Source organism: Puma concolor, chromosome B1, assembly GCF_028749965.1.
Source record: "Puma concolor isolate L17-30 chromosome B1, mPumCon1.1.hap2, whole genome shotgun sequence".
NCBI lineage: Eukaryota > Metazoa > Chordata > Mammalia > Carnivora > Felidae > Puma > Puma concolor.
In genome coordinates, this window is record NC_141670.1 from 47,654,935 (window position 1) to 47,678,681 (window position 23,747).

Here is a 23,747-nt window from a genome sequence, read left to right on the forward strand (position 1 = left end):
CCTGGTTTTATATTTTGTATCTTCATTCTCAAGTTCAAGCATGTCAATAGTACTTTAAATTTTTACTTGCTATTTCCAAATTACTATGTCATTATTTACCAGGTGTTATTGAGGCTATGAACTATTTAAGAAAATTATCTTTTTTTTTGGTTCACCCACAAAGCCTAATCAAATTTTAATATCTAACAAATAATATTCAGTGTTTAATGAATCCCAGATTAAAACACTACAATCTTGCTTACAAAATGATAAACATTAACCAATAGCATTTCTCTCTATCTCTCTAAGAAGCCACAGAACCTTCCTGTGAGTCTTTTGTAAAAGTAAGGTGTTGGCTTCAATATGGAGCAAATCTTAGGTTTGTGGACTAGTCTCCCACAGTGGTACACCTTCCCCCCCCGCCCCTTAGACACATGTGATGAAGAAACTTATTTCATTCTGAGACAAGAACAAACCAACAAAATTGAGGCGAGAGAGAGAGAGAGAGAGAGAAGTTATAATTTGGTATGAGTCCTAGACATACATGTCGAGGAAGAAATAAAGCATTTAAGTGTGACAGAGTGACTGCACCTTCCAAGGGGTCCAGATTCCCAGGTCTGACTGAATCTTTGAAAATGGACTCCATTTATTTACTGAATTTCACTTTGGAAGTGAAAACAAACAAAGCTTGCATGGCCTTTCTTGATTCTAGTACTTTCATTAGGACTGGGCTTGCTTGGGCTGTATCTCAAGAAAAGGATTTCACTGGTCCACTTTACCAACAGGAGTCAACACTCCTAATCATCATTTCACTTAATCTAGTTCATTAAGCATTCAAGGCAATCAGAAGGTTAAATTACACAGAACAAACACCAGTGACTGGTGTACATGTAATAGGAGGAGGAGGTGTCCCTGGAGGGCAGAGAGTGGCAGGGCTGGTAATTTTGTGAATTGTATCATTAATAAAATATATTTTATTCTATTTGATGCTGACTTTAGGAAGGTTCCTGTGTGATGATTACATTTTTAAGCAGGCAATTTTTTTTATGGCTTTACCCAAGGCTAAAGGGAAATCTAATACAAAATTCAGAAAGACTTCGCTGAAATGCCCATTAAAATTTTATTTGTGTCCTTTTAGGAGTTTTTAAGAGCTGTAAATTCAAAGCTGCCCATGACAGAAAAAATATAACTTTAACAATTGCATAACTCATGATGGGGAACCTACCAAAGTACAACAGTAAGCTTTTATTTTCCTGATTAATAATATTTAAAGAAAATTTATGTTTAGGATGAGATAACTATCTTATTGGCAATTAGATTTTTTCAAGTTAATTGAAAGACAAATTTACTTATATCATCTTTTTACATATCACAAGCCTTCAAGAGTGCTTTGCCATTAATTAATTATGAAGTCCTTAACCTGTGTAATTATAGTCTTAGTGACATCACCCCCTTCTATTTTTATGAATTATATAGAAAACTGTGTTCTACAACATATGAAAGAAGATAAACTTGGCATCATTCAGAGAAAGTACTGCCTCTATCTCCTAGCATACAATAGATCATAAGGACTAATTGAAAGAAAAAGGATAGAAATGGGACAGCTTCCCTGTGTTTCTAGAAGCTTCATAATGCAAAATTACCATTTTAATTTCAATCAACCATCAAACTGTCACACATCAGTTTATATGTCTCAAGCCAACATTTAATGAGCTCCTTCTGTGTGAAAGACCCTACTCTGGGCACTATATACAAAGTTGACTAAGACAGGATCTCTGACCAAGCGTTTGTAATCTATAGAAGAAATAAACAACATCTGTTCACAAATATCCCTAACATCCCATACAAAGCAAGTCAAAGGCAAAACTCAGGAGGACTTCCTGGTAGAAAGGCAGCCCTGGGTCAGATGTTAGTGTGATGGCTAAGGGTATGGGTTCTAGAATCAGAACACCTGGGTTTAAATACTAAAATCACCAATATGTTGTTTGATAATTATCATCTCTTGGTTTAGTTTCCTTGCCTGAAAAACTGGGAAAACCAATGTTACCTCAAAGGATTGTTGTGAAGATAAAAAGAGATACTATGTATATAGCTCTTAATCTAGAGGCTGACACATTATAAATCCTCAATACATAAGGGTTATTCTAATTATTCAACACTTAAAATTGCTCATTACTCATACTTGAGATCCATCTTCCATTGGTTGGAAAAATTAATACTTGGCCATAAATACATATTTGTTTTAAATGTGTGAATGGAACAAGCAAAAATCTATCCACAAATAGAACTGAGTGAGGGGGAATCAAAAAATAGATACACGTAGCCCAGTGGGAGGTGTTAAGTTCCATAATGAAAAATAAAGAAGGGAGTTAGAGATGTTGAAAGATTCCAGTTATAAATAAGATGATCATGGCGGACCTCACTGATAATACATTTAAGTAAGAATCTGAATGAGGAAAACAAGGCACACCACTATCTGAGGAAGATATTCCAGGAAATAGGAACACTGTATCAAAAAGTCCAGCAGAATAAACAGAGGTGGTAAGAGATAAGATTTGAGAAGTAATGGATGAGACTGATTGTGTAGGACCTTCTAGGCTCTTGAAAGATTTCTGACCTTTACCTTAAGTTGGGAGGAAAGCCATTAGAGGGTTTGGAGCAGAGAAGTAACATGATGTAGATGGCTTGACTGCATATTGGGGTTTGGCAAAGAGAAAAAATGGAGACAAGTTATAAAAGTATGTCAATAATTCAGGGAAGATCAAATGGCTGCTTTGGCAGGGGGCTTATATTGCAGTGGAGACAAGAGGTTTTCCCAACCAATACTCTGACAGATTTTCCTAAGGTGCCTGAGGCGCACACTTGCCACCAATGGAAACGGAGACTGTGAGTGGAGTATGTGTACAGGGGAAGCTCATATGCTAGGCTAGGGATGGGTTACATTTGAAATGCCTATTTACCGATGGGTGTGCTGAGTGCAACCATTGGGAGTTGGAATTACAAGTCTGGAATTCAGAGAGACAAAGCTGGCATACAAATTTGGGAGACATCGGCATACAGTTGCTATTTAAAGGTAGCATGAAATCATGTAATGAGGAGAATAAATACAAAAGGGTAGAGGTCCAAAGAGTGAGTCCTAGATTACCTAGAAGGCAAGGAGATGAGGGAAAACCAGATGAAGAGACTGAGAAGCAGAGGCCAGAGAAGGAAAAGGCAAAAGAGAGTATGATATCCTTCCAGTCAAATAAAGGAAATATTTTCAAGAGGAGGAGTGATTGCTTATGCAAAGTATTAGTGTTGCATCAAGTAAGGTAACTGAAAATTATTCATCAGACCCACCAACATGGAGGGCTTGTATGAATCTGATACGAGCAATTTCAGAAGAGTATTACAGGCAAAAAGCTCTCCTGGGTGGGGGGTGGGGACACTGGGAGGAACCTAACTGCAGTGAGAATGTCTCTTTAAACGAGTTTTCTTGGAAAGGGGAAGAGAGAAATGATTTCTGAAAGGGATGCCGAGTTAAGAGAATGGCAGCATGGGTGGCTGTGAATGGGAAAGATGCATTAAAACAGGAAGTTATGAATTATGGTTTCTGGGTGCAGGTAAGAAGCTTGGCAGTTGCCACTCCTTCCTGGTAACAAGTAAAAATCTGAACAGACCGAAAAATCAGCAACTTTTCTAGGACCCATAAAAGAGGAAGACACAGGACAACCACTGCCCCCAATATTGGAGAGAAAGGCAAATACAGAGAATAACAATTTACTGGAGCAGAGACTCACGTGGAAACTGCTGCAGGGAACAAGTGCCAGGGCAGAGAAACCTTGAACTGTAATTGAACTACTGGAGGCATAGTATGCATAATTCTGAGAGTTAAAAACTCTAGCAGGGACCTAATCATAGTAAGGCCCCCCAAATACTGTGAAATTTACCTCTAGGAACTCAGCTAGATTCCCATGGTAAATAATAAAGAAAAATACCCTTCAAGCATCTGGCAGGGAGAAGGGAAAAGGAACCATTTTGAAATAATGAGAGCACTCTGTCCTTCCTAACAAGGTCTACCCTCAAGAGAAACTAATTAACCAGAACCTAATCTGCTGGTGTTTTATCAGGGCCTAATTGACCTGCGGGAAGGGAAATACCCAACTCCAGCCCACTCTAGCCATCTTCTCCTACCTAAGAGGAGAGTAAATAAACTGAGAAACACTTGTGAATTTCACAGTCCAGACTCCCAGCCTCACAAAAAGGCTGAGATCTAACCATTGGACTACACAGAGCTTTTTCTCCCCTCACACCTCACCACCACATGACTAAAGGCCTAGTGAACTGCAGTTTCTTTTATTCAGTACCGCATGTCTGGCTACCAAAAAAAAGAAAAAAAAATTGAAGACATATCCAAATGCATAAAAACACAGTTTGAAGAGACAGAACAATCCTGAGAACTAGACATGGTATGGATGTTTGAATTATTAGATGAGGAATTTGAAACAACCATGATCAATATGCTACGGGCTCAGGTGGATAAAGTAGACAGATGCAGGAACCGATGGGTAATGTGTGCAGAGATACAGAAGTTCTAAGAACCAAAAAGAAATGCTAAAGATGAAAAAAAAATACTGTAACAGAAATAACGAATACCTTTCAAAGGCTTAGAAATGGATAGAGCTGAAGAGAGACTCTCTGAGCTTGAAGATATCTCAGTTGGAACTTCAAAAACTGAAAAGCAAAGAGAACAAGGACTAAAAACCAAACCAGACAATACAGTATATCCAAGGACTGTGTGACAACTACAAAAGGTGGGACATACACACATGGGAACATAAAAAGGAGAAGGAAGAGAGACAGGAACAGAAGAAATGTTTCAATCACTAATGACTGACAAATACCCCAGATTAATGTTAGACATTGAACCAGAGATACAGGACACTGAGAGTAGGATAAATGCTAAATGCAAAACACAACAAAACAAAACAAAACAAAATAAAGCAAAACAAAACACCACCACAAATGCCAATAACAATCCCCCCAAATTCTACACTAAGAATATAATTTTCAAATTACCAAAAAACCCCAAAAACAAAAACAACGAATAAAAAAATGCCAAAGGGAAGAAAACACACCTTACTTATAGAAAAACAAAGATTAATACATCTAAATTCTCCTCAGAAACTATGCAAGCAAGAGGAGAGTGGGGTTAAATATTAAAAATATTAAGAGGAAAAAAAGCACCAACCTAAAATTCTGTATCCTACAAAATTATCCTTTAAAAGTGAAGAAGAAAAGAAGATTTTCTCAGACCAACAAATTAGGAAATTTGTTGTCAGTAGAATTGCCTTGCAAGAAATGTTAAAAGTACTTTATGTATACAAGATATGTAAAGTATATAAAACTTGGATCTACACACAAAAAAGAAGAACATGAAAGAAGGATTAAGGGATTAAAAGATTAAGGGTAAAAAAACCCCTTATTTATCTTATTCTTAATTGATCTAATAGATAAGTTTGTTCAAAATAACAAGAGTAGCAACATACTCCGTGTGTACTTATGTATGCATCATATCTATATATTCGTATATATAAGTGAAATAAATGACAATGAACAGGGTAGGAAAAAAGAATTAGGATTATTTTGGTATTATAGGGCACTTACACTACCTGTGAAGTGGTATAGTGTTTTGTTTTTGTTTTTGTGTTTTTTTGAGAGAGAGAGAGAGAGAGAGAGGGAGGGAGGGAGGGTACAAGTAAGCAAGGGGCAAGAGAGAGAGACAGAGAGAGAATCCCACGAGGGGCAGACGGGGGGAGAAAGAGACAGAGAGACAGAGAGAGAGAGAGAGAGAGAGAGAGAGAGAGAAGTAGGGCTCACCTGAAGTGGGGGGCTTGTGTTTACCTGAAGTGGGGTTTGTGCTCACCCAATTTGGGACTCAAACTCATGAACCATGAGATCATGACCTGAGCTGAAGTCAGATGTTCAACAACTGAGCCACCCAGGAACCCTAGCTGTTTTTATTAGTTAAATTAAATTAAATTAAATTAAATTAAATTAAATTAAATTCCAATATAGTTAACATAGAGTGTTTTATTAGTTTAGGTGCACAATATAGTGATTCAACAATTCCATATATTTCTGGTGCTCATCAGGAAAAGTGCACTCCTTAATCCCCATCAGCTTTTTCACTGAACCCCCTCCCCACCCCCTCCTGTCAGATCATATGACATTTGTCTGTCTCTGAAATGAGAAAGCTTAGTTAGCATAACACTCTCTAGCTCCATCCATGTTGTGAATGGCAAGATTTCATTCCTTTTTATGGCTGAATAATAATGTACATACATACACATACATACACATACATACACCACCTCTTCTTATCCATTCATCTGGTATAGTGTTATTTGAAATTGGATTTGAATTGCTTGTGATGTGCATTGTAAACTCTAATGCAACTATTTAAAAAAAGTTAAAAAAAGGAACCATAATTGATATGCTAACTGAAAGGAGAGAAAATGGAAACATAAAATATTCAATCAAAACCATTGAAGGCAGAAAAAGAGTGAAAGGCAGGAACAAAGAACATGGACAACAAATAGAAAACAGTAACAAATATAGTAGATATTAATCCAACAATATTAATAATCATTATGAACATCAATGGTCTAAATACACCACTTAGGGGCGCCTTGGTGGCACAGTCGGTTAAGCGTCCGACTTCAGCAGGTCACGATCTCGTGGTCCGTGAGTTCGAGCCCCGCGTCAGGCTCTGGGCTGATGGCTCGGAGCCTGGAGCCTGTTTCCGATTCTGTGTCTCCCTCTCTCTCTGCGCCTCCCCCATTCATGCTGTCCCCCCCCCCCAAAAAAAAAGTTGAAAAAATAAATACACCACTTAAAAGACAGGGATTGTCATATAACAGGTCCAATTTTCCAACAATACTTTTTTTAATAATTAAAAAAAAATTTTATGTTTATTTTTTGAGAGAGAGAGAGAGTGTGAGAGAGCGGGGGAGGGGCAGAGAGAGCAGGAGACACAAAATCTGAAGCAGGCTTTAGCCTCCGAGCTGTCAGCACAGAGCTCGATGTGGGGCTTTAACTCAGGAACCATGAAATCATGACCTGAGCCGAAGTAGAATGCCCAAAGGACTGAGCCACCCAGGTGCTCCCAATTTTCCAACGATTCTTAACACGTATGTACCTAACAGCAGAACATCCAACTACACGTAGAAAAACTAATAGAACTGCAAAGAGAAATAGATAAATTCTTTACTCTAATTGGAGACTTCAATATTGTTCTATTTGAAATAGACAAATCCAGCAGCCAGATAATTAGTTAAGAGATAGTTGAACTCAACACACCAGTAATCCACTGGATATGACATTTATATACTGCTTTCGCCAACAATACACATCTTTTCCAGTTCATATGGAACATTCACCAATGTAGACCACATTACAGTCCATGAAACACACCTTAACAAATCTGAGAGAATAGAAATCACACAATACCTGCTCTCAGTTCACAACAAAATTAAATTAGAAATCAGTAACAGAAAGATATCTGAAAATTCCCCCAAATATGTGGAGATTAAACAACACGCTTTTAAGTAACACAAAGAATCAAGAGAAATGCTTAAAATATTTTAATTTTTTAATGTTTACTTATTTTTAGAGAGAGAGAGACAGGGCATGAGCAGAGGAGGAGCAGAGAGAATGGAAGACCCAGAATCCAAAGCAGGCTCCAGGCTCTGAGCTATCAGTACAGAGCCCAATGCGGGGCCCAAACTAACAAACTGCAAGATCATGACCTGAGCCAAAGTCAGATGCTTAACTGAGCCACCCAGGCACCCCTAAAATATTTTGAATGAAAGCACAACTTACCAAAACTGGTGAGATGTAGTGAAAGCATTGCTTAGATAAAAATTTATAGCATCGAGTGCATATATTAGAAAGAAGATCTAAAATCAATCATCTAAGCTTCCACATTAGCAAACTAGAAAAAGAAGATCAAAATAAATCCAGAGCAAGCAGAAGAAAAGACATAATAAGAATTAATGCAGAAAGCAATGAAATTAAAAATAGAAAATCAATAGCAAAAATCAATAAAACTAAAAGTAGTCCTTTGAGAAGATCAATAAAATCCCTCAGCATCTAACCAGACTAAGAAAACTAGGGACACCATAGAGAGAGGACACAAGCTACTAATATCAGAAATGAAAGAGGGAACATCAGTACACATTCCATAGGAATTACGAGACTAATGAAGAAATACTATGAACAACTTTATGCCCATACATTTAATAACCTAGATAAAATGAACCAATTTATTGAAAGAATTTGCAAAAATTCACACTAGAAGATATAGAGAATTTAATTAAGTCCATATCTATTAAAGAAACTGAATCAATAATTAATAACCTTCCCAAAGGCAAAACACTATGCTCTGATGGGTTTACTAGTGAATTCTACTAAATTTTTAAGGACACAATTATTCCAATACTCTACAATCTCTTTTGGAACACAGAAACAGAGGAAATACTTCCCAACTCATTCTATGAGGCCAGCATTATTCTAATACCCAAACCAGAAAAAAAAGGAAGAAAACTACAAACTAATAGCTTTCATAAATATAGATATAAGAAAATATTATTGAAATATTAAATATTAAATATTAAAAATAATTATACAACATGACCAGATTTATCTCAAGTATGCAAGGCTCAACATTCAAGAAACAATGTAATCCACCACATCAACAGGCTGTAGAAGAAAACTCACATGATTATATCAATAGATGAAGAAAAGCATTTGACAAAATTCAACATCCATTCATAATAAAAACTCCTTATAATTTAAAAATAGAAAGGAACTTTCTCAACTTGATAAAGAATATCTACAAAAAGCCTACAGCTAACATCATATTTAATGGTGAGAAACTCAAAGCTTTCTACTAACATCAGGTATAAGGTAAGAATATCCCTTCTCACCACTCCTTTTCAACATGTTAGTAGAAGTCCTTGCCAATGTAATAAAGCATAAAAAGGAAAAATAAAAAGGATACAAATCTGAAGGGAAGAAATAAAAAAAAAATCCTTATTTACAAATGACAATCATTTATGGAGAAAATCTGAAAGAATTTACAAACAAAACCCAAAAAAACCCTCCTGGAACTAATAAACAATTACAGTAAGGTCACGGAATAAAAAGTTAATATTCAAAAGTCAATTGCTTTCCTATATACCACCAATTAACACCAATTAACAAGTGGATGTTGAAATTGAAACATGATGCCATTTATATTAGCATCCACATATTAAATTCTCATGAATAAATCTAACAAAATATTTACAAGATCTGTATGAGGATAACTACAACACTATGATGAAGGAAATCAAAGAACAGCTTAATAAATGGAGAGATATTCCATGTTTATGAATGGGAATACCCTAATTGTAAAGATGTCTTTTACTCTTACCTTGACCTATAGATTCAATATAATCCTAATAAACATCTCATCAAGTTATTTGTAGATATTGACAAACTTATTCTGAAGTTTATATGACATAGTAAAAGACCCAGAATAGCCCACACAAGACTGAAGGAGAAGAAGAAAGTTGGAAGATCTTTGAAAACGGAGCAAAGACAATACGATGGAGCAAAGGTAGACTTTTGAAAAAATGGTTCTAGAACAACTGGACCTCCATACTGCCACATACCTATTAGAATGGTCAAAATCTGCAACATTGAAAATATCAAATCTTGGTGAAGATTGGGAGCAACAGGAACTGCCATACATTGCTGGTGGGTTGCAAAATGGTACAAACACTTTGGAAGACAGTCTGGAATTTTCTTACAAAACTACTCATATGCTTACTATAAGACCCAGCAATTGCACTCCTTGGTATTTAACCAAAGAAGTTGAAAACATAGGTCCACACAAAAACCTGCACATGAATGTTTATAGCAGCTTTATTCATAATTACCAAAACTTGGAAGCAATCAAGATGTCCTTCAATGGGTCAATGGATATATAAAGTGTGGTATATCGAGACACTGAAATATTATCCAGTGCTAAAAAGAAATGAGTTATCAAGCCATGAAAAAACATGGAGGAACTTTAAATGCATATTGCAAGTGAGAGAAGCCAATCTGAAAAGGTTATATGTTATATAATTCTAACTATATGACATTACATAAAAGGCAAAACTACTGAAACAAAAAATCATTGTTGAATAGATCAGTGGTTGCTAGGAGTTGCAGTGTGGGAGGGATGAAGAGGAGGAGCACAGAGGATGTCTAGAGCAGTGAACATCCTCTTGTGTCATATCATGGTGAATATTTGACATTATGAATTTGTTGAAACAATAGAATGTACAGACACCAAGAGTAAATTGTAATGCAAAGTATGGACTCTTGGTGATGATGATGTGTCAGTGTAGGTTCACTGGTGGTGACAAGTGCATCACTCTAGTGAGTGATGTTGATAATGGGGGAGGCTATGCATCTGTGGGGGCAGAGGGTAAATCTGTACCTTCTCATTGATTTTTCTTCAGCTGCTCTAAGAAAATTAAGTCTTCATAAAAAAAATAAAAGGAGAGGTTAAAAAGAAAGAATGGAAAATATACAAGGTTAGCAGTAAGCATATGACAGCTGGAGTGGCTATATTGATGTCAGATAAGGCAGATGTCAATGTAAAGACTATTAGGTAAAGGGAGTTTTGTAGGGATGAATATATCATTTATTTCAGGAAGACATACCAATCGTAAGTATGTATATGGCTAATAAAAGAGTTTTGAAATACATAATGTAACTACTGACTGAACTGAAAGGGTTAATACTAAAATCTATACATACAATTGGAAATTTTAACACTTTTCTCTAAGTAATTGATACAACAACTGGACAAAGAAAAGTATGCCCATAAGTGCTCTGAAGAACCCTATACACATCCTTGAATAATTATAACTTACAGAACACTATACCAGAATACATATTCTATTCATGTTCTTTGTACACTGACCAAAAGAGACCATACTCTGGGTTATAAACTTTTGAATATTTTTTTTAAATGTTTATTTATTCTTCAGAGCGGGGAGGGGCAGAGAGAAAGGGAGACAGAATCTGAAGCAGGCTCTAGGCTCTGAGCTGTCAGCATAGAGCCTGACGCGGGGCTCCAACTCATGAAACGGGAGATCATGACCTGAGCTAAAGGCAGATGCTTAACCAACTGAGCCACCCAGGCACCCCTGGGCTATAAGGTTTTGATATGGCAAAAGTTTTGAATGTTTCAATATGGTTAAAAGACTGAAATTTTATAGACAATGTTCTCTGTTCATAATGGAATTAAATTACAACTAAGTAACAAAAAGATAGCTATATAACCTCAGGGCCAAAGAATAAATAAATCACAAGGGATATTAGAAATTACTCTTTACCTAATGATAATGAGAAGATAAAAGATAAGAATGAATGGAATTAAATTTAGAGTAAACTTGATAGCATTAAATTCTTATATTTGAAAACAGAAAAGTCCTAATATCAATGATGCATAGGTACACCTTAACAAGGCAGAAGAACAAGGTAAATACAATGTAATTAGAAACCAGAAAATAATAAGGATTCGAGAAGATATGCATGAGAGAGGAAAGAAAAAATAGAAAATAACATAAAGAGCTGTTTTTAGAAGTATTAAGGGAATTGATATATCTGTAGAAAGACTGGAGTGTGTGTGTGTGTGAAAGAGAGAGAGAGAGAAACATAAATAATGAAATATAGTATAACAGAATAGTAAACAGATATTAAATAGTACTAAGGGAATGTTATGAACAATTTTATGCCACTAAATCTGACAATTCAGACAAAATGATCAAATTCCTTGAAATTTAAAACTTACCAAAAAATGGTACAAGATAAAACAAAATCTGAAGACTGATATACCCATTAAAATAATTCAAATATTTATCAAAATTGTTCCACAAAGAAAATTCCAGGTTCACTTTGTTTCAGTGGTGAATTTTACCAAACATTGAAGAATGTAATGCTAGCAATCTTACACAAATATTTTGAGAGAGTAGAGGAGGAAATACCAAGTTCTTTTCTTAGGTCAGCCAAATACTGATATCAAAGCCTGCCAAAGATATTCCAAAAATAAAAGTGTTATGTGCAAATATTCATCATGAACATAGACACCAAACCTTAAAAACATATTTGCAAATAAAATCCAGGAATATATAAAATGATCATATATTATGAGCAAGCAAGGCTTATTTCAGAAAAGCAAAATTGGTTCAACATTTAAAAACCAATCAATATATAATTTGATATATTAATAGAATAGAATGAGGGAAAATCATGCTGCCATCTCATTAGATGCAGAGTGGTATTTGGCAAAATCCAACACTTATTCCAGTAAAAACTTTTAGCAAATTGGGAATAGAAGAAATCTTCCTTATTCTGACCGAGGGCATCTAGAAAAGAGTGCACAGCACCAGGATAAAGACAAAACATTGAGTACATTATGTCCACTCCTGCTAATTTTATTCTGCATGGAACTGGCTGTCTGAGTCAATGAAATAAGGTAATATAGGAAAATAAAAGACATTTATTAGAAAGAAAAAATTTTTTCTTTATTTTCAGATGACATGATCATCTGCCAAAAAAAAAAATCCCCCAAATCTACAAAAACTACTAGAAGCAAGTAATTTTCTTAAAGTCAGAATTTTAAATGTTAATATACAAAAATCAATTGTATTTCTATATGCTAGTAACAAACTTTGGAATTTAATTAAAAAATAATATTTAAAATAACATAAAAACCCAAGATACTCAAGAATACATTTAAAAAGAATGGTGCAAGACTCCTACACTGAAAGCTACAAAATATTGCTGAATAGAATTAAACAAACTTATGTATCGACAGCATTTTTCACAGAACTAGAACAAACAATCCTAAAATTTGCTTGGAGCCACAAAAGACCTATGATAGCCAAAGCAACCTTGAACAAGAAAAACAAAACTGGAGGTATCACAATTCTAGATTTCAAGTCATATTACAAAGTGGTAGTAATTAAAACAGTATGTTACTGGCATAAAAACAGACACAGAGATCAATGCAATAGAATAGAAAACTTGGGGGGCACCTAGGTGGCTCAGTCGGTTAAGCTTCCGGCTTTGGCTCAGGTCATGATCTCACAGGTTGTGGGTTTGAGCCCCGTGTCAGGCTCTGTGCTGACAGCTCAGAGCCTGGAGTCTGCTTTGGATTCTGTGTCTCCCTCTCTCTCTGCCTCTCCCCCACTCATGCTCTGTCTTTCTCTCTCTCTCAAGAATAAATAAACATTAAAAAAAAATAGAAAACTCGGCAATAAACCCCAAAATATATGGTCAATTAATCTTTGACAAAACCGGAAAGAATATCCAATGGGAAAAAGATAGTTTCTTCAACAAAAGGTGTTGGGAAAACTGGATAGCCACATGCAAAAGAATTAAATTATTCCACTTTCTTTCACCACATATAAAAATAAACTCAAAATGGATTAAAAACCTAAATGTGAGACCTGAAACCATAAAAGTCCTTGAAGAGAGCATAGGAAATAATCTCTCTGAAATTGGCCATAGCAACTTTTTTCTAGATAGATCTCCTGAGGCTAGAGAAACAAAAGCAAAAATAAACTATTCTAACTACATCAAAATAAAAAGCTTCTGCACAGCAAAGGAAACAATTAACAAAACAAAAAGACAAACAATGGAATGAGAAAGCTATATGCAAATGACATATCTGATACAGGGATAGTATCCAAAATCTATAAAGAACTTAAACTCAATCCTCCCACAAATGAACAATCCAATTAAAAAAATGGGCAGAAGACATGAACAGACATTTCTCTAAAGAAGACATCCAGACAGTCAACAGACACATGAAAAGATACTCACCTTCACAGGTCATTAAGGAGATGCAAATCAAAACTACAATCAGTCATCATCTCTCACCTGTCAGAATGGTGAAAATCAACAACACAAGAAACAACAGGTTGGTGAGGATGTGGACAAAAAGGAACCCTTGTGCCTTGTTGGTGGGATTGAAAACTGGTGCAGCCACTGTGGAAAAGAGTATGGAGGTTCCTCAACAAGTTAAAATTAGAACCACCCTATGATCCAGCAATCGCACTACTGAGTATTGACCCAAAGAATACAAAAACACTCATTCAAAGGGATACATGCACCCTGATGTTTGCTGCAGCATTATTTACAATAGCCCATATAAAGAAGCAGCCCAAGTGTCTACTGATAGATAAGTGGATAAAGAAGATGTGGTACACACACACACACACACACACACACACACACACACACACACTGGAATATTACTCAGCACAAAACAGAACAAAATCTTGCAACAACATGGATGGAGCTAGAGAGTTTAATGCTAAGTGAAATAAGTCAGTCAGAGAAAGACCAATCTATGATTTCAATGATATGCAGAATGTAAGAAACAAAACAAATGAGCAAAGGGGGAAAGAGGGAAAGAGAAAGAGAGAGAGAGGAAGGAGGAAACAGACTCTTAACTATAGAGAATGAAACTGATGGTTATCAGAGGGGAGGTGGGCAGGGGATGGGTGAAAATGGGTATGGAGATTACAGAATACACTTATTGTGAAAAAATAAAATGACTTAAAAAACTAGGTTAATGTAAATAGAGAAGTATATATATATCTATGATGGGAAGACTTATTCAAACATGTCACTTCCTACCAAATTCATCTATCGAGTAAACGACATCCTATTTAACATCATGTAACCAACCATTTTCCAGAGCTATTCAACACCAAAATCCACATTCCTAGAAGCAAATATTGACATCTCCTAGCATACTACTTGGAGAAATGCATTAATATTATGAAAATCATGGGTGTATTTTTCATAAGAAGTGTTGAAAACAGAATTCACCATAAGGGAGTAATCTCACAGGGGAGAACAGCGAGGTAGAAGGTCGCTAAGGGGGAGCACTGAGAGCATACAAGAAAAAAGCTGGATCCTCAAGAGGACTTTGCTGGCTTCCAAAGTTCACTTAAGTTTAGACCTAGACTTGGTTTCATTTTTCCCCCTTATCCTTGTTTCTTTTTTTTTTTTTCCAGTCTGTCTAATTTGAGGGGAAACTCAGTATCTTTGCTCTAAGTAGTCTATATAGTTTCTATGATGTATGATCTGTATAGCATCTATACATCTCACTGGGGCAGAAGTCACACCTACCTTAGTCCCCTTTATATTAGCCAGTATCAGCCTCCGTAACTACATAGTAGAAGCCTAACTCATTTCTTCATTCCTTCATCCATTTATTCGCCAAATACTTAATGAGTGCTTGCCATGTGTCAACCACTATTTTAGGTCTTGGAGAAATAGCTGTGAGCAAAATAGAGCCCAGCTTTCATAGATCTTAAAATAAACATCCAATGGAAGAATGAGTGAAAGAGAAAAATACCCCCTGCTAATAAACATTTATATTTGTATAGTTTCCATGCATATCATTCCATTGGGGTTTTGTAACAGTGATGCAGAGTAGACAGAGCACAGTAGTTATTTCTATTTTGTAGGTAAGGAACCCAAAGATCAGGGAGTGGCTGAGAGTCCCACAACGATGAGCAAGGACATGCATGTAGGTCCCCTGAGAGGAGCCCTCACTTCCATTCTTCTTCCTTTAAAATGGCCCAAAGAAAGGATGAAAACAGACGAGCCCCACAGTTTAGGATTTATGAAGCCTGCCACCCTCTTCGTCCCAGCACAGGAAAAATGGAAGAATTAAGTACTTGTTTATTGTTCCACAGAAGCATCTGGGGTTGCCTCAGCGATGATGCCTTGTTAAAAGGAGAAAGAGGCATGGCTGCTTGGACAGAAGTGTTCTCTTGTGGCCTGCAGAGGATGAGACATTCATCATGCGCAGTTATTTATTTATCATATCTTAGACATTGACCTCAATAGCACAAATGTGAAAAAGCATATTCCCTTTCCCCCAGGGAAGGCCACGGTTGATGAGTCAGTAATTAAAAACCACCTCAACAGCTGACACTCGTGTCTCCCTGAAAAAGCTGCAAAAGGGCAAGGGAAACAAAGAAAAGGTTCTTCTTAAGAAGTCAAACCAAACTTTGTCGGTGCAGGAGGAGGTCGTGTGCAAACGAGACGGAGAAAGACTGAGGGGCCATGGTGGACTATTAGCCTACTGGGAGTCAGCAATGCACAGAGTCCATTAGGCAGCAAGGCTGATGTGAGGGAGGGTCTGTAACCTCAGAAATGCTGGGACATGATGCCAGCAGGGCATCTGACCCTGGAAGAGGACACACAGTTCAAGTCCACAACTTGAGTTAGAGATAGAATTCTAGAACTTTCCAATGACCTACATGAAAAAAATGATAAAGAAAGTAAAGATAACAGAAAGATAGATGATTTTGTTTGAAAATCCACAATGAACAGCACTGAAACCCAGAAAGGATGATAAACTTTCATTTCCACTGTACACAAGTAAAGGGAGAGGGAAGAGCTATGGGCTATGCTGAAGCTGAGGAATGTAAAGATAGTCCAAAAAGAGCTAAAAATTTCATTTTTAGTGTTGGTTAAATAGCAGCAGACTACCTGGGATTGAAGTACCATTTTTTTTCTCCCAAAAAAGGATCTGATTGTTGGGGGCGGGGGGGCAGGGGGGTTGGTACAGCTCTCACTACTGGATAGAGGCAGAGGGCAATGAATGGTCAGACTGTAGAAAGCTCCTCCAAAGCCCTAGATTCTGTCTTCATTTTTTCAGCTCCTAAGGAGGCTAGTGCTCACTGGTGCTCACTGGGAAGGGCCACCCCTATTGACTCCACTTCCACAGACCTCCAGATGCCAATGAGTGGTGCTGAGTTAATTTGAAAAATAGTTTTATATGGCTTTTTGTCCTCCTCTAGTTCCTGAAAAAATTCCCAGAAGAGGGCGCCTGGGTGTCTCAGTCAGTTGAGCTTCTGACCAGCTCAGGTCATGATCTCACGGTTCCAGGAGTTCAAGCCCTGCATCAGGCTCACTGCTAATAGCATGGAACCCAATTCGGATCCTCTGTCTCCCTCTGTGTCTGCCTCTCCCCTACCCTCGCCCCCTCCGTCTCTTTGTTTCTCTCTCTCAAGAATTGACATTAAAAAAAGAAGAACAATTCCCAGAAAATACAGGTAATCTTTAAAAGGCATGTTTTCCCCCGTTTTATTTTTATCTCTAAGGCTTCATATAAATGTCTCATCTGAAATTTTAAGTATTTGAAGCAGTAGTTTAGAGAGAGACAAGAAAAAAAAAACAAGGTTTATAAAAGGTTTTAATAAACTAACATAAATGAAAAAGAATGATTTGAACTTACTACTTTCTTCATGGCATTGGTCTTAAATGTTTTCCATCTACACTTGGCAGGGAAAGGATCATGAGGGAGAGGAGAAAAAACCAAACTAAGGATAAAGGTGTCATTAAACCTATCCCAGGTTAGGCGAGAGGAAGTCCTTGGAGAAAAACCAGCCTTAATAGCTTTCAGAATTCTAGTGCACAAGGTGGAAGTGTGAACCAGGGGCACTCAAGAGTCAGCCTCAATGGGACACATGGCCACAGAAACGCACATATCCTGATTTCACCATACTTGAAAATCTCTGTATTCCCAAATGCTTCTCTAATTTCTACTGTTGTCTTAAACTTCACCATTAGAACTTTTGCTGTTTGACTTAAGGGCTTTTGTCATTGTGATGTTTCCCAGGTCACAGTGTAAGCCTTTATACAAACACACAAAACAGTTGATCAGATACGTTCATAATAGGTTATTTGTCTAAGGGGTGAACGTGTGAGGACAGAACATTAGACAACCGAGACACAGATAAAAAAAGTAGAATGAAAATTAAATATTGAAAATTATTTTTAAATCCATATTACTATATCCAGCTATGTCAGAATTAAATTATTATGGATGCTTTGATTTTTCATCTAGGTCAGACTTTTGATTTTCAAACCACAGTGAAGAGGAGAGATGCCAAAAACCTTGGAGATTAGCAAATTATGTCCCTGGCTTCAAAAAAGAAGACAAATTTCAGCAAATTATAATAGACTACTGAAGACAATGCTGATTAATTTAGTGCAGCTTTATTGAGATATAATTTACAAACCCCATAATCCACTCAAAGTGTACAATTCAGTGACCTTTGGTGCATTTATAAAGTTGTGAATCCATCACCACAGTGAGTTTGACATTATCCCAGAAAGAAACCTCACACCATATCATTTAGCTTCACACCTCATCTCCACAGTCCCTTCAGCCCAGGCAACCACTAATCTATTCTGTCTCTATAGATTTACCTATTCTGGATATTTCATATAAATGGGATTTAAACTGATTCTTTTAAAAATTGTTTTTAGGGAACTGGAGGAAGATGGCGGCGTAGGAGGACGCTGGGCTCACCGCGCGTCCTGCTGATCACTTAGATTCCACCTACACCTGCCTAAATAACCCAGAAAACCACCAGAGGATTAGCAGAACGGAGTCGCCGGAGCCAAGCGCAGACGAGAGGCCCACGGAAGAGGGTAGGATGGGCGGAGAGGCGGTGCGCGCTCCACGGACTGGCGGGAGGGAGCCGGGGCGGAGGGGCGGCTCGCCGGCCAAGCAGAGCCCCGGAGTCTGGCTTGCAAAAAGCAGAGGGGCCTGACGGACTGTGTTCCGACAGCAAGCGCGACTTAGCGTCTGGGAAGTCATAAGTTAACAGCTCTGCTCAGAAAGCGGGAAGGCTGGAGGACAAAGGGAAGGAGAGCTGCTGAGCCCCCGGACCACAGAGCTCAGTTTGGTGGGGAACAAAGGCGCTCGCCAGCGCCATCTACCCCGCCCATCCCCCAGCCAAAATCCCAAAGAGAACCAGTTCCTGCCAGGGAACTTGCTCGCTCCGCGCAAACACCCAACTCTGCGCTTCTGCGGAGCCAAACCTCCGGCAGCGGATCTGACTCCCTCCTGCTGCCACAGGGCCCCTCCTGAAGTGGATCACCTAAGGAGAAGCAAGCTAAGCCTGCCCCTCCTGCCCCTGTGCACCTTGCCTACCCACCCCAGCTAAGACGCCAGATCCCCAGCATCACAAGCCTGGCAGTGTGCAAGTAGCCCAGACAGACCACCCCACCCCACAGTGTATCCCGCCCCTAGGAGAGGGGAAGAGAAGGCACGCACCAGTCTGACTGTGGCCCCAGCGGTGGGCTGGGAGCAGACATCAGGTCTGACTGCGGCTCCGCCCACCAACTCCAGTTATACACCACAGCACAGGGGAAGTGCCCTGCAGGTCCTCACCAACCAGGGACTATCCAAAATGACCAAGCGGAAGAATTCCCCTCAGAAGAATCTCCAGGAAATAACAACAGCTAATGAGCTGATCAAAAAGGACTTAAATAATATAACAGAAAGTGAATTTAGAATAATAGTCATAAAATTAATCGCTGGGCTTGAAAACAGTATAGCTGACAGCAGAGAATCTCTTGCTACAGAGATCAAGGGACTAAGGAACAGTCACGAGGAGCTGAAAAACGCTTTAAACGAAATGCATAACAAAATGGAAACCACCATGGCTCGGATTGAAGAGGCAGAGGAGAGAATAGGTGAACTAGAAGATAAAGTTATGGAAAAAGAGGAAGCTGAGAAAAAGAGGGATAAAAAAATCCAGGAATATGAGGGGAAAATTAGAGAACTAAGTGATACACTAAAAAGAAATAATATACGCATCATTGGTATCCCAGAGGAGGAAGAGAGAGGGAAAGGTGCTGAAGGGGTACTTGAAGAAATAATAGCTGAGAACTTCCCTGAACTGGGGAAGGAAAAAGGCATTGAAATCCAAGAGGCACAGAGAACTCCCTTCAGACGTAACTTGAATCGATCTTCTGCACGACATATCATAGTGAAACTGGCAAAATACAAGGATAAAGAGAAAATTCTGAAAGCAGCAAGGGGTAAACGTGCCCTCACATATAAAGGGAGACCTATAAGACTCGTGACTGATCTCTCTTTTGAAACTTGGCAGGCCAGAAAGAATTGGCACGAGATTTTCAGTGTGCTAGACAGAAAAAATATGCAGCCGAGAATCCTTTATCCAGCAAGTCCTTTAGAATAGAAGGAGAGATAAAGGTCTTCCCAAACAAACAAAAACTGAAGGAATTTGTCACCACTAAACCAGCCCTACAAGAGATCCTAAGGGGGACCCTGTGAGACAAAGTACCAGAGACATCACTACAAGCATAAAATATACAGACATCACAATGACTCTAAACCCATATCTTTCTATAATAACACTGAATGTAAATGGACTAAATGCGCCAACCAAAAGACATAGGGTATCAGAATGGATAAAAAAACAAGACCCATCTATTTGCTGTCTACAAGAGACTCATTTTAGACCTGAGGACACCTTTAGATTGAGAGTGAGGGGATGGAGAACAATTTATCATGCGACTGGAAGCCAAAAGAAAGCTGGAGTAGCCATCCTTATATCAGACAAACTAGACTTTAAATTAAAGGCTGTAACAAGAGATGAAGAAGGACATTATATAATAGTGACAGGGTCTATCCATCAGGAAGAGCTAACAATTATAAATGTCTATGCGCCGAATACCGGAGCGCCCAAATATATAAAACAATTACTCATAAACACAAGCAACCTTATTGATAAGAATGTGGTAATTGCAGGGGACTTTAACACCCCACTTACAGAAATGGATAGATCATCTAGACACACGATCAATAAAGAAACAAGGGCCCTGAATGAGACATTGGATCAGATGGACTTGACAGATATATTTAGAACTCTGCATCCCAAAGCAACAGAATATACTTTCTTCTCAAGTGCACATGGAACATTCTCCAAGATAGATCATATACTGGGTCACAAAACAGCCCTTCATAAGTTTACAAGAATTGAAATCATACCATGCATACTTTCAGACCACAACGCTATGAAGCTTGAAATCAACCACAGAAAAAAGTCTGGAAAACCTCCAAAAGCATGGAGGTTAAAGAACACCCTACTAACGAACGAGTGGGTCAACCAGGCAATTAGAGAAGAAATTAAAAAATATATGGAAACAAACGAAAATGAAAATACAACAATCCAAACGCTTTGGGACGCAGCGAAGGCAGTCCTGAGAGGAAAATACATTGCAATCCAGGCCTATCTCAATAAACAAGAAAAATCCCAAATACAAAATCTAACAGCACACCTAAAGGAACTGGAAGCAGAACAGCAAAGGCAGCCTAAACCCAGCAGAAGAAGAGAAATAATAAAGATCAGAGCAGAAATAAACAATATAGAATCGAAAAAAACTGTAGAGCAGATCAACGAAACCAAGAGTTGGTTTTTTGAAAAAATAAACAAAATTGACAAACCTCTAGCCAGGCTTCTCAAAAAGAAAAGGGAGATGACCCAAATAGATAAAATCATGAATGAAAATGGAATTATTACAACCAATCCCTCAGAGATACAAACAATTATCAGGGAATACTATGAAAAATTATATGCCAACAAATTGGACAATCTAGAAGAAATGGACAAATTCCTGAACACCCACACTCTTCCAAAACTCAATCAGGAGGAAATAGAAAGCTTGAACAGACCCATCACCAGCGAAGAAATTGAATCGGTTATCAAAAATCTCCCAACAAATAAGAGTCCAGGACCAGATGGCTTCCCAGGGGAGTTCTACCAGACGTTTAAAGCAGAGATAATACCTATCCTTCTCAAGCTATTCCAAGAAATAGAAAGGGAAGGAAAACTTCCAGACTCATTCTATGAAGCCAGTATTACTTTGATTCCTAAACCAGACAGAGACCCAGTAAAAAAAGAGAACTACAGGCCAATATCCCTGATGAATATGGATGCAAAAATTCTCAATAAGATACTAGCAAATCGAATTCAACGGCATATAAAAAGAATTATTCACCATGATCAAGTGGGATTCATTCCTGGGATGCAGGGCTGGTTCAACATTCGCAAATCAATCAACGTGATACATCACATTAACAAAAAAAAAGAGAAAAACCATATGATCCTGTCAATCGATGCAGAAAAGGCCTTTGACAAAATCCAGCACCCTTTCTTAATAAAAACTCTTGAGAAAGTCGGGATAGAAGGAACATACTTAAAGATCATAAAAGCCATTTATGAAAAGCCCACAGCTAACATCATCCTCAACGGGGAAAAACTGAGAGCTTTTTCCCTGAGATCAGGAACACGACAGGGATGCCCACTCTCACCGCTGTTGTTTAACATAGTGCTGGAAGTTCTAGCATCAGCAATCAGACAACAAAAGGAAATCAAAGGCGTCAAAATTGGCAAAGATGAAGTCAAGCTTTCGCTCTTTGCAGACGACATGATATTATACATGGAAAATCCGATAGACTCCACCAAAAGTCTGCTAGAACTGATACATGAATTCAGCAAAGTTGCAGGATACAAAATCAATGTACAGAAATCAGTTGCATTCTTATACACTAACAATGAAGCAACAGAAAGACAAATAAAGAAACTGATCCCATTCACAATTGCACCAAGAAGCATAAAATACCTAGGAATCAATCTAACCAAAGATGTAAAGGATCTGTATGCTGAAAACTATAGAAAGCTTATGAAGGTAATTGAAGAAGATTTAAAGAAATGGAAAGACATTCCCTGCTCATGGATTGGAAGAATAAATATTGTCAAAATGTCAATACTACCCAAAGCTATCTACACATTCAATGCAATCCCAATCAAAATTGCACCAGCATTCTTCTCGAAACTAGAACAAGCAATCCTAAAATTCATATGGAACCACAAAAGGCCCCGAATAGCCAAAGTAATTTTGAAGAAGAAGACCAAAGCAGGAGGCATCACAATCCCAGACTTTAGCCTCTACTACAAAGCTGTCATCATCAAGACAGCATGGTATTGGCACCAAAACAGACACATAGACCAATGGAATAGAATAGAAACCCCGGAACTAGACCCACAAACGTACGGCCAACTCATCTTTGACAAAGCAGGAAAGAATATCCAATGGAAAAAAGACAGTCTCTTTAACAAATGGTGCTGGGAGAACTGGACAGCAACATGCAGAAGGTTGAAACTAGACCACTTTCTCACACCATTCACAAAAATAAACTCCAAATGGATAAAGGACCTGAATGTGAGACAGGAAACCATCAAAACCTTAGAGGAGAAAGCAGGAAAAGACCTCTCTGACCTCAGCCGTAGCAATGTCTTACTCGACACATCCCCAAAGGCAAGGGAATTAAAAGCAAAAGTGAATTACTGGGACCTTATGAAGACAAAAAGCTTCTGCACAGCAAAGGAAACAACCAACAAAACTAAAAGGCAACCAACAGAATGGGAAAAGATATTTGCAAATGACATATCGGACAAAGGGCTAGTATCCAAAATATATAAAGAGCTCACCAAACTCCACACCCGAAAAGCAAATAACCCAGTGAAGAAATGGGCAGAAAACATGAATAGACACTTCTCTAAAGAAGACATCCGGATGGCCAACAGGCACATGAAAAGATGTTCAGCGTCGCTCCTTATCAGGGAAATACAAATCAAAACCACACTCAGGTATCACCTCACGCCAGTCAGAGTGGCCAAAATGAACAAATCAGGAGACTATAGATGCTGGAGAGGATGTGGAGAAACGGGAACCCTCTTGCACTGTTGGTGGGAATGCAAATTGGTGCAGCCGCTCTGGAAAGCAGTGTGGAGGTTCCTCAGAAAATTAAAAATAGACCTACCCTATGACCC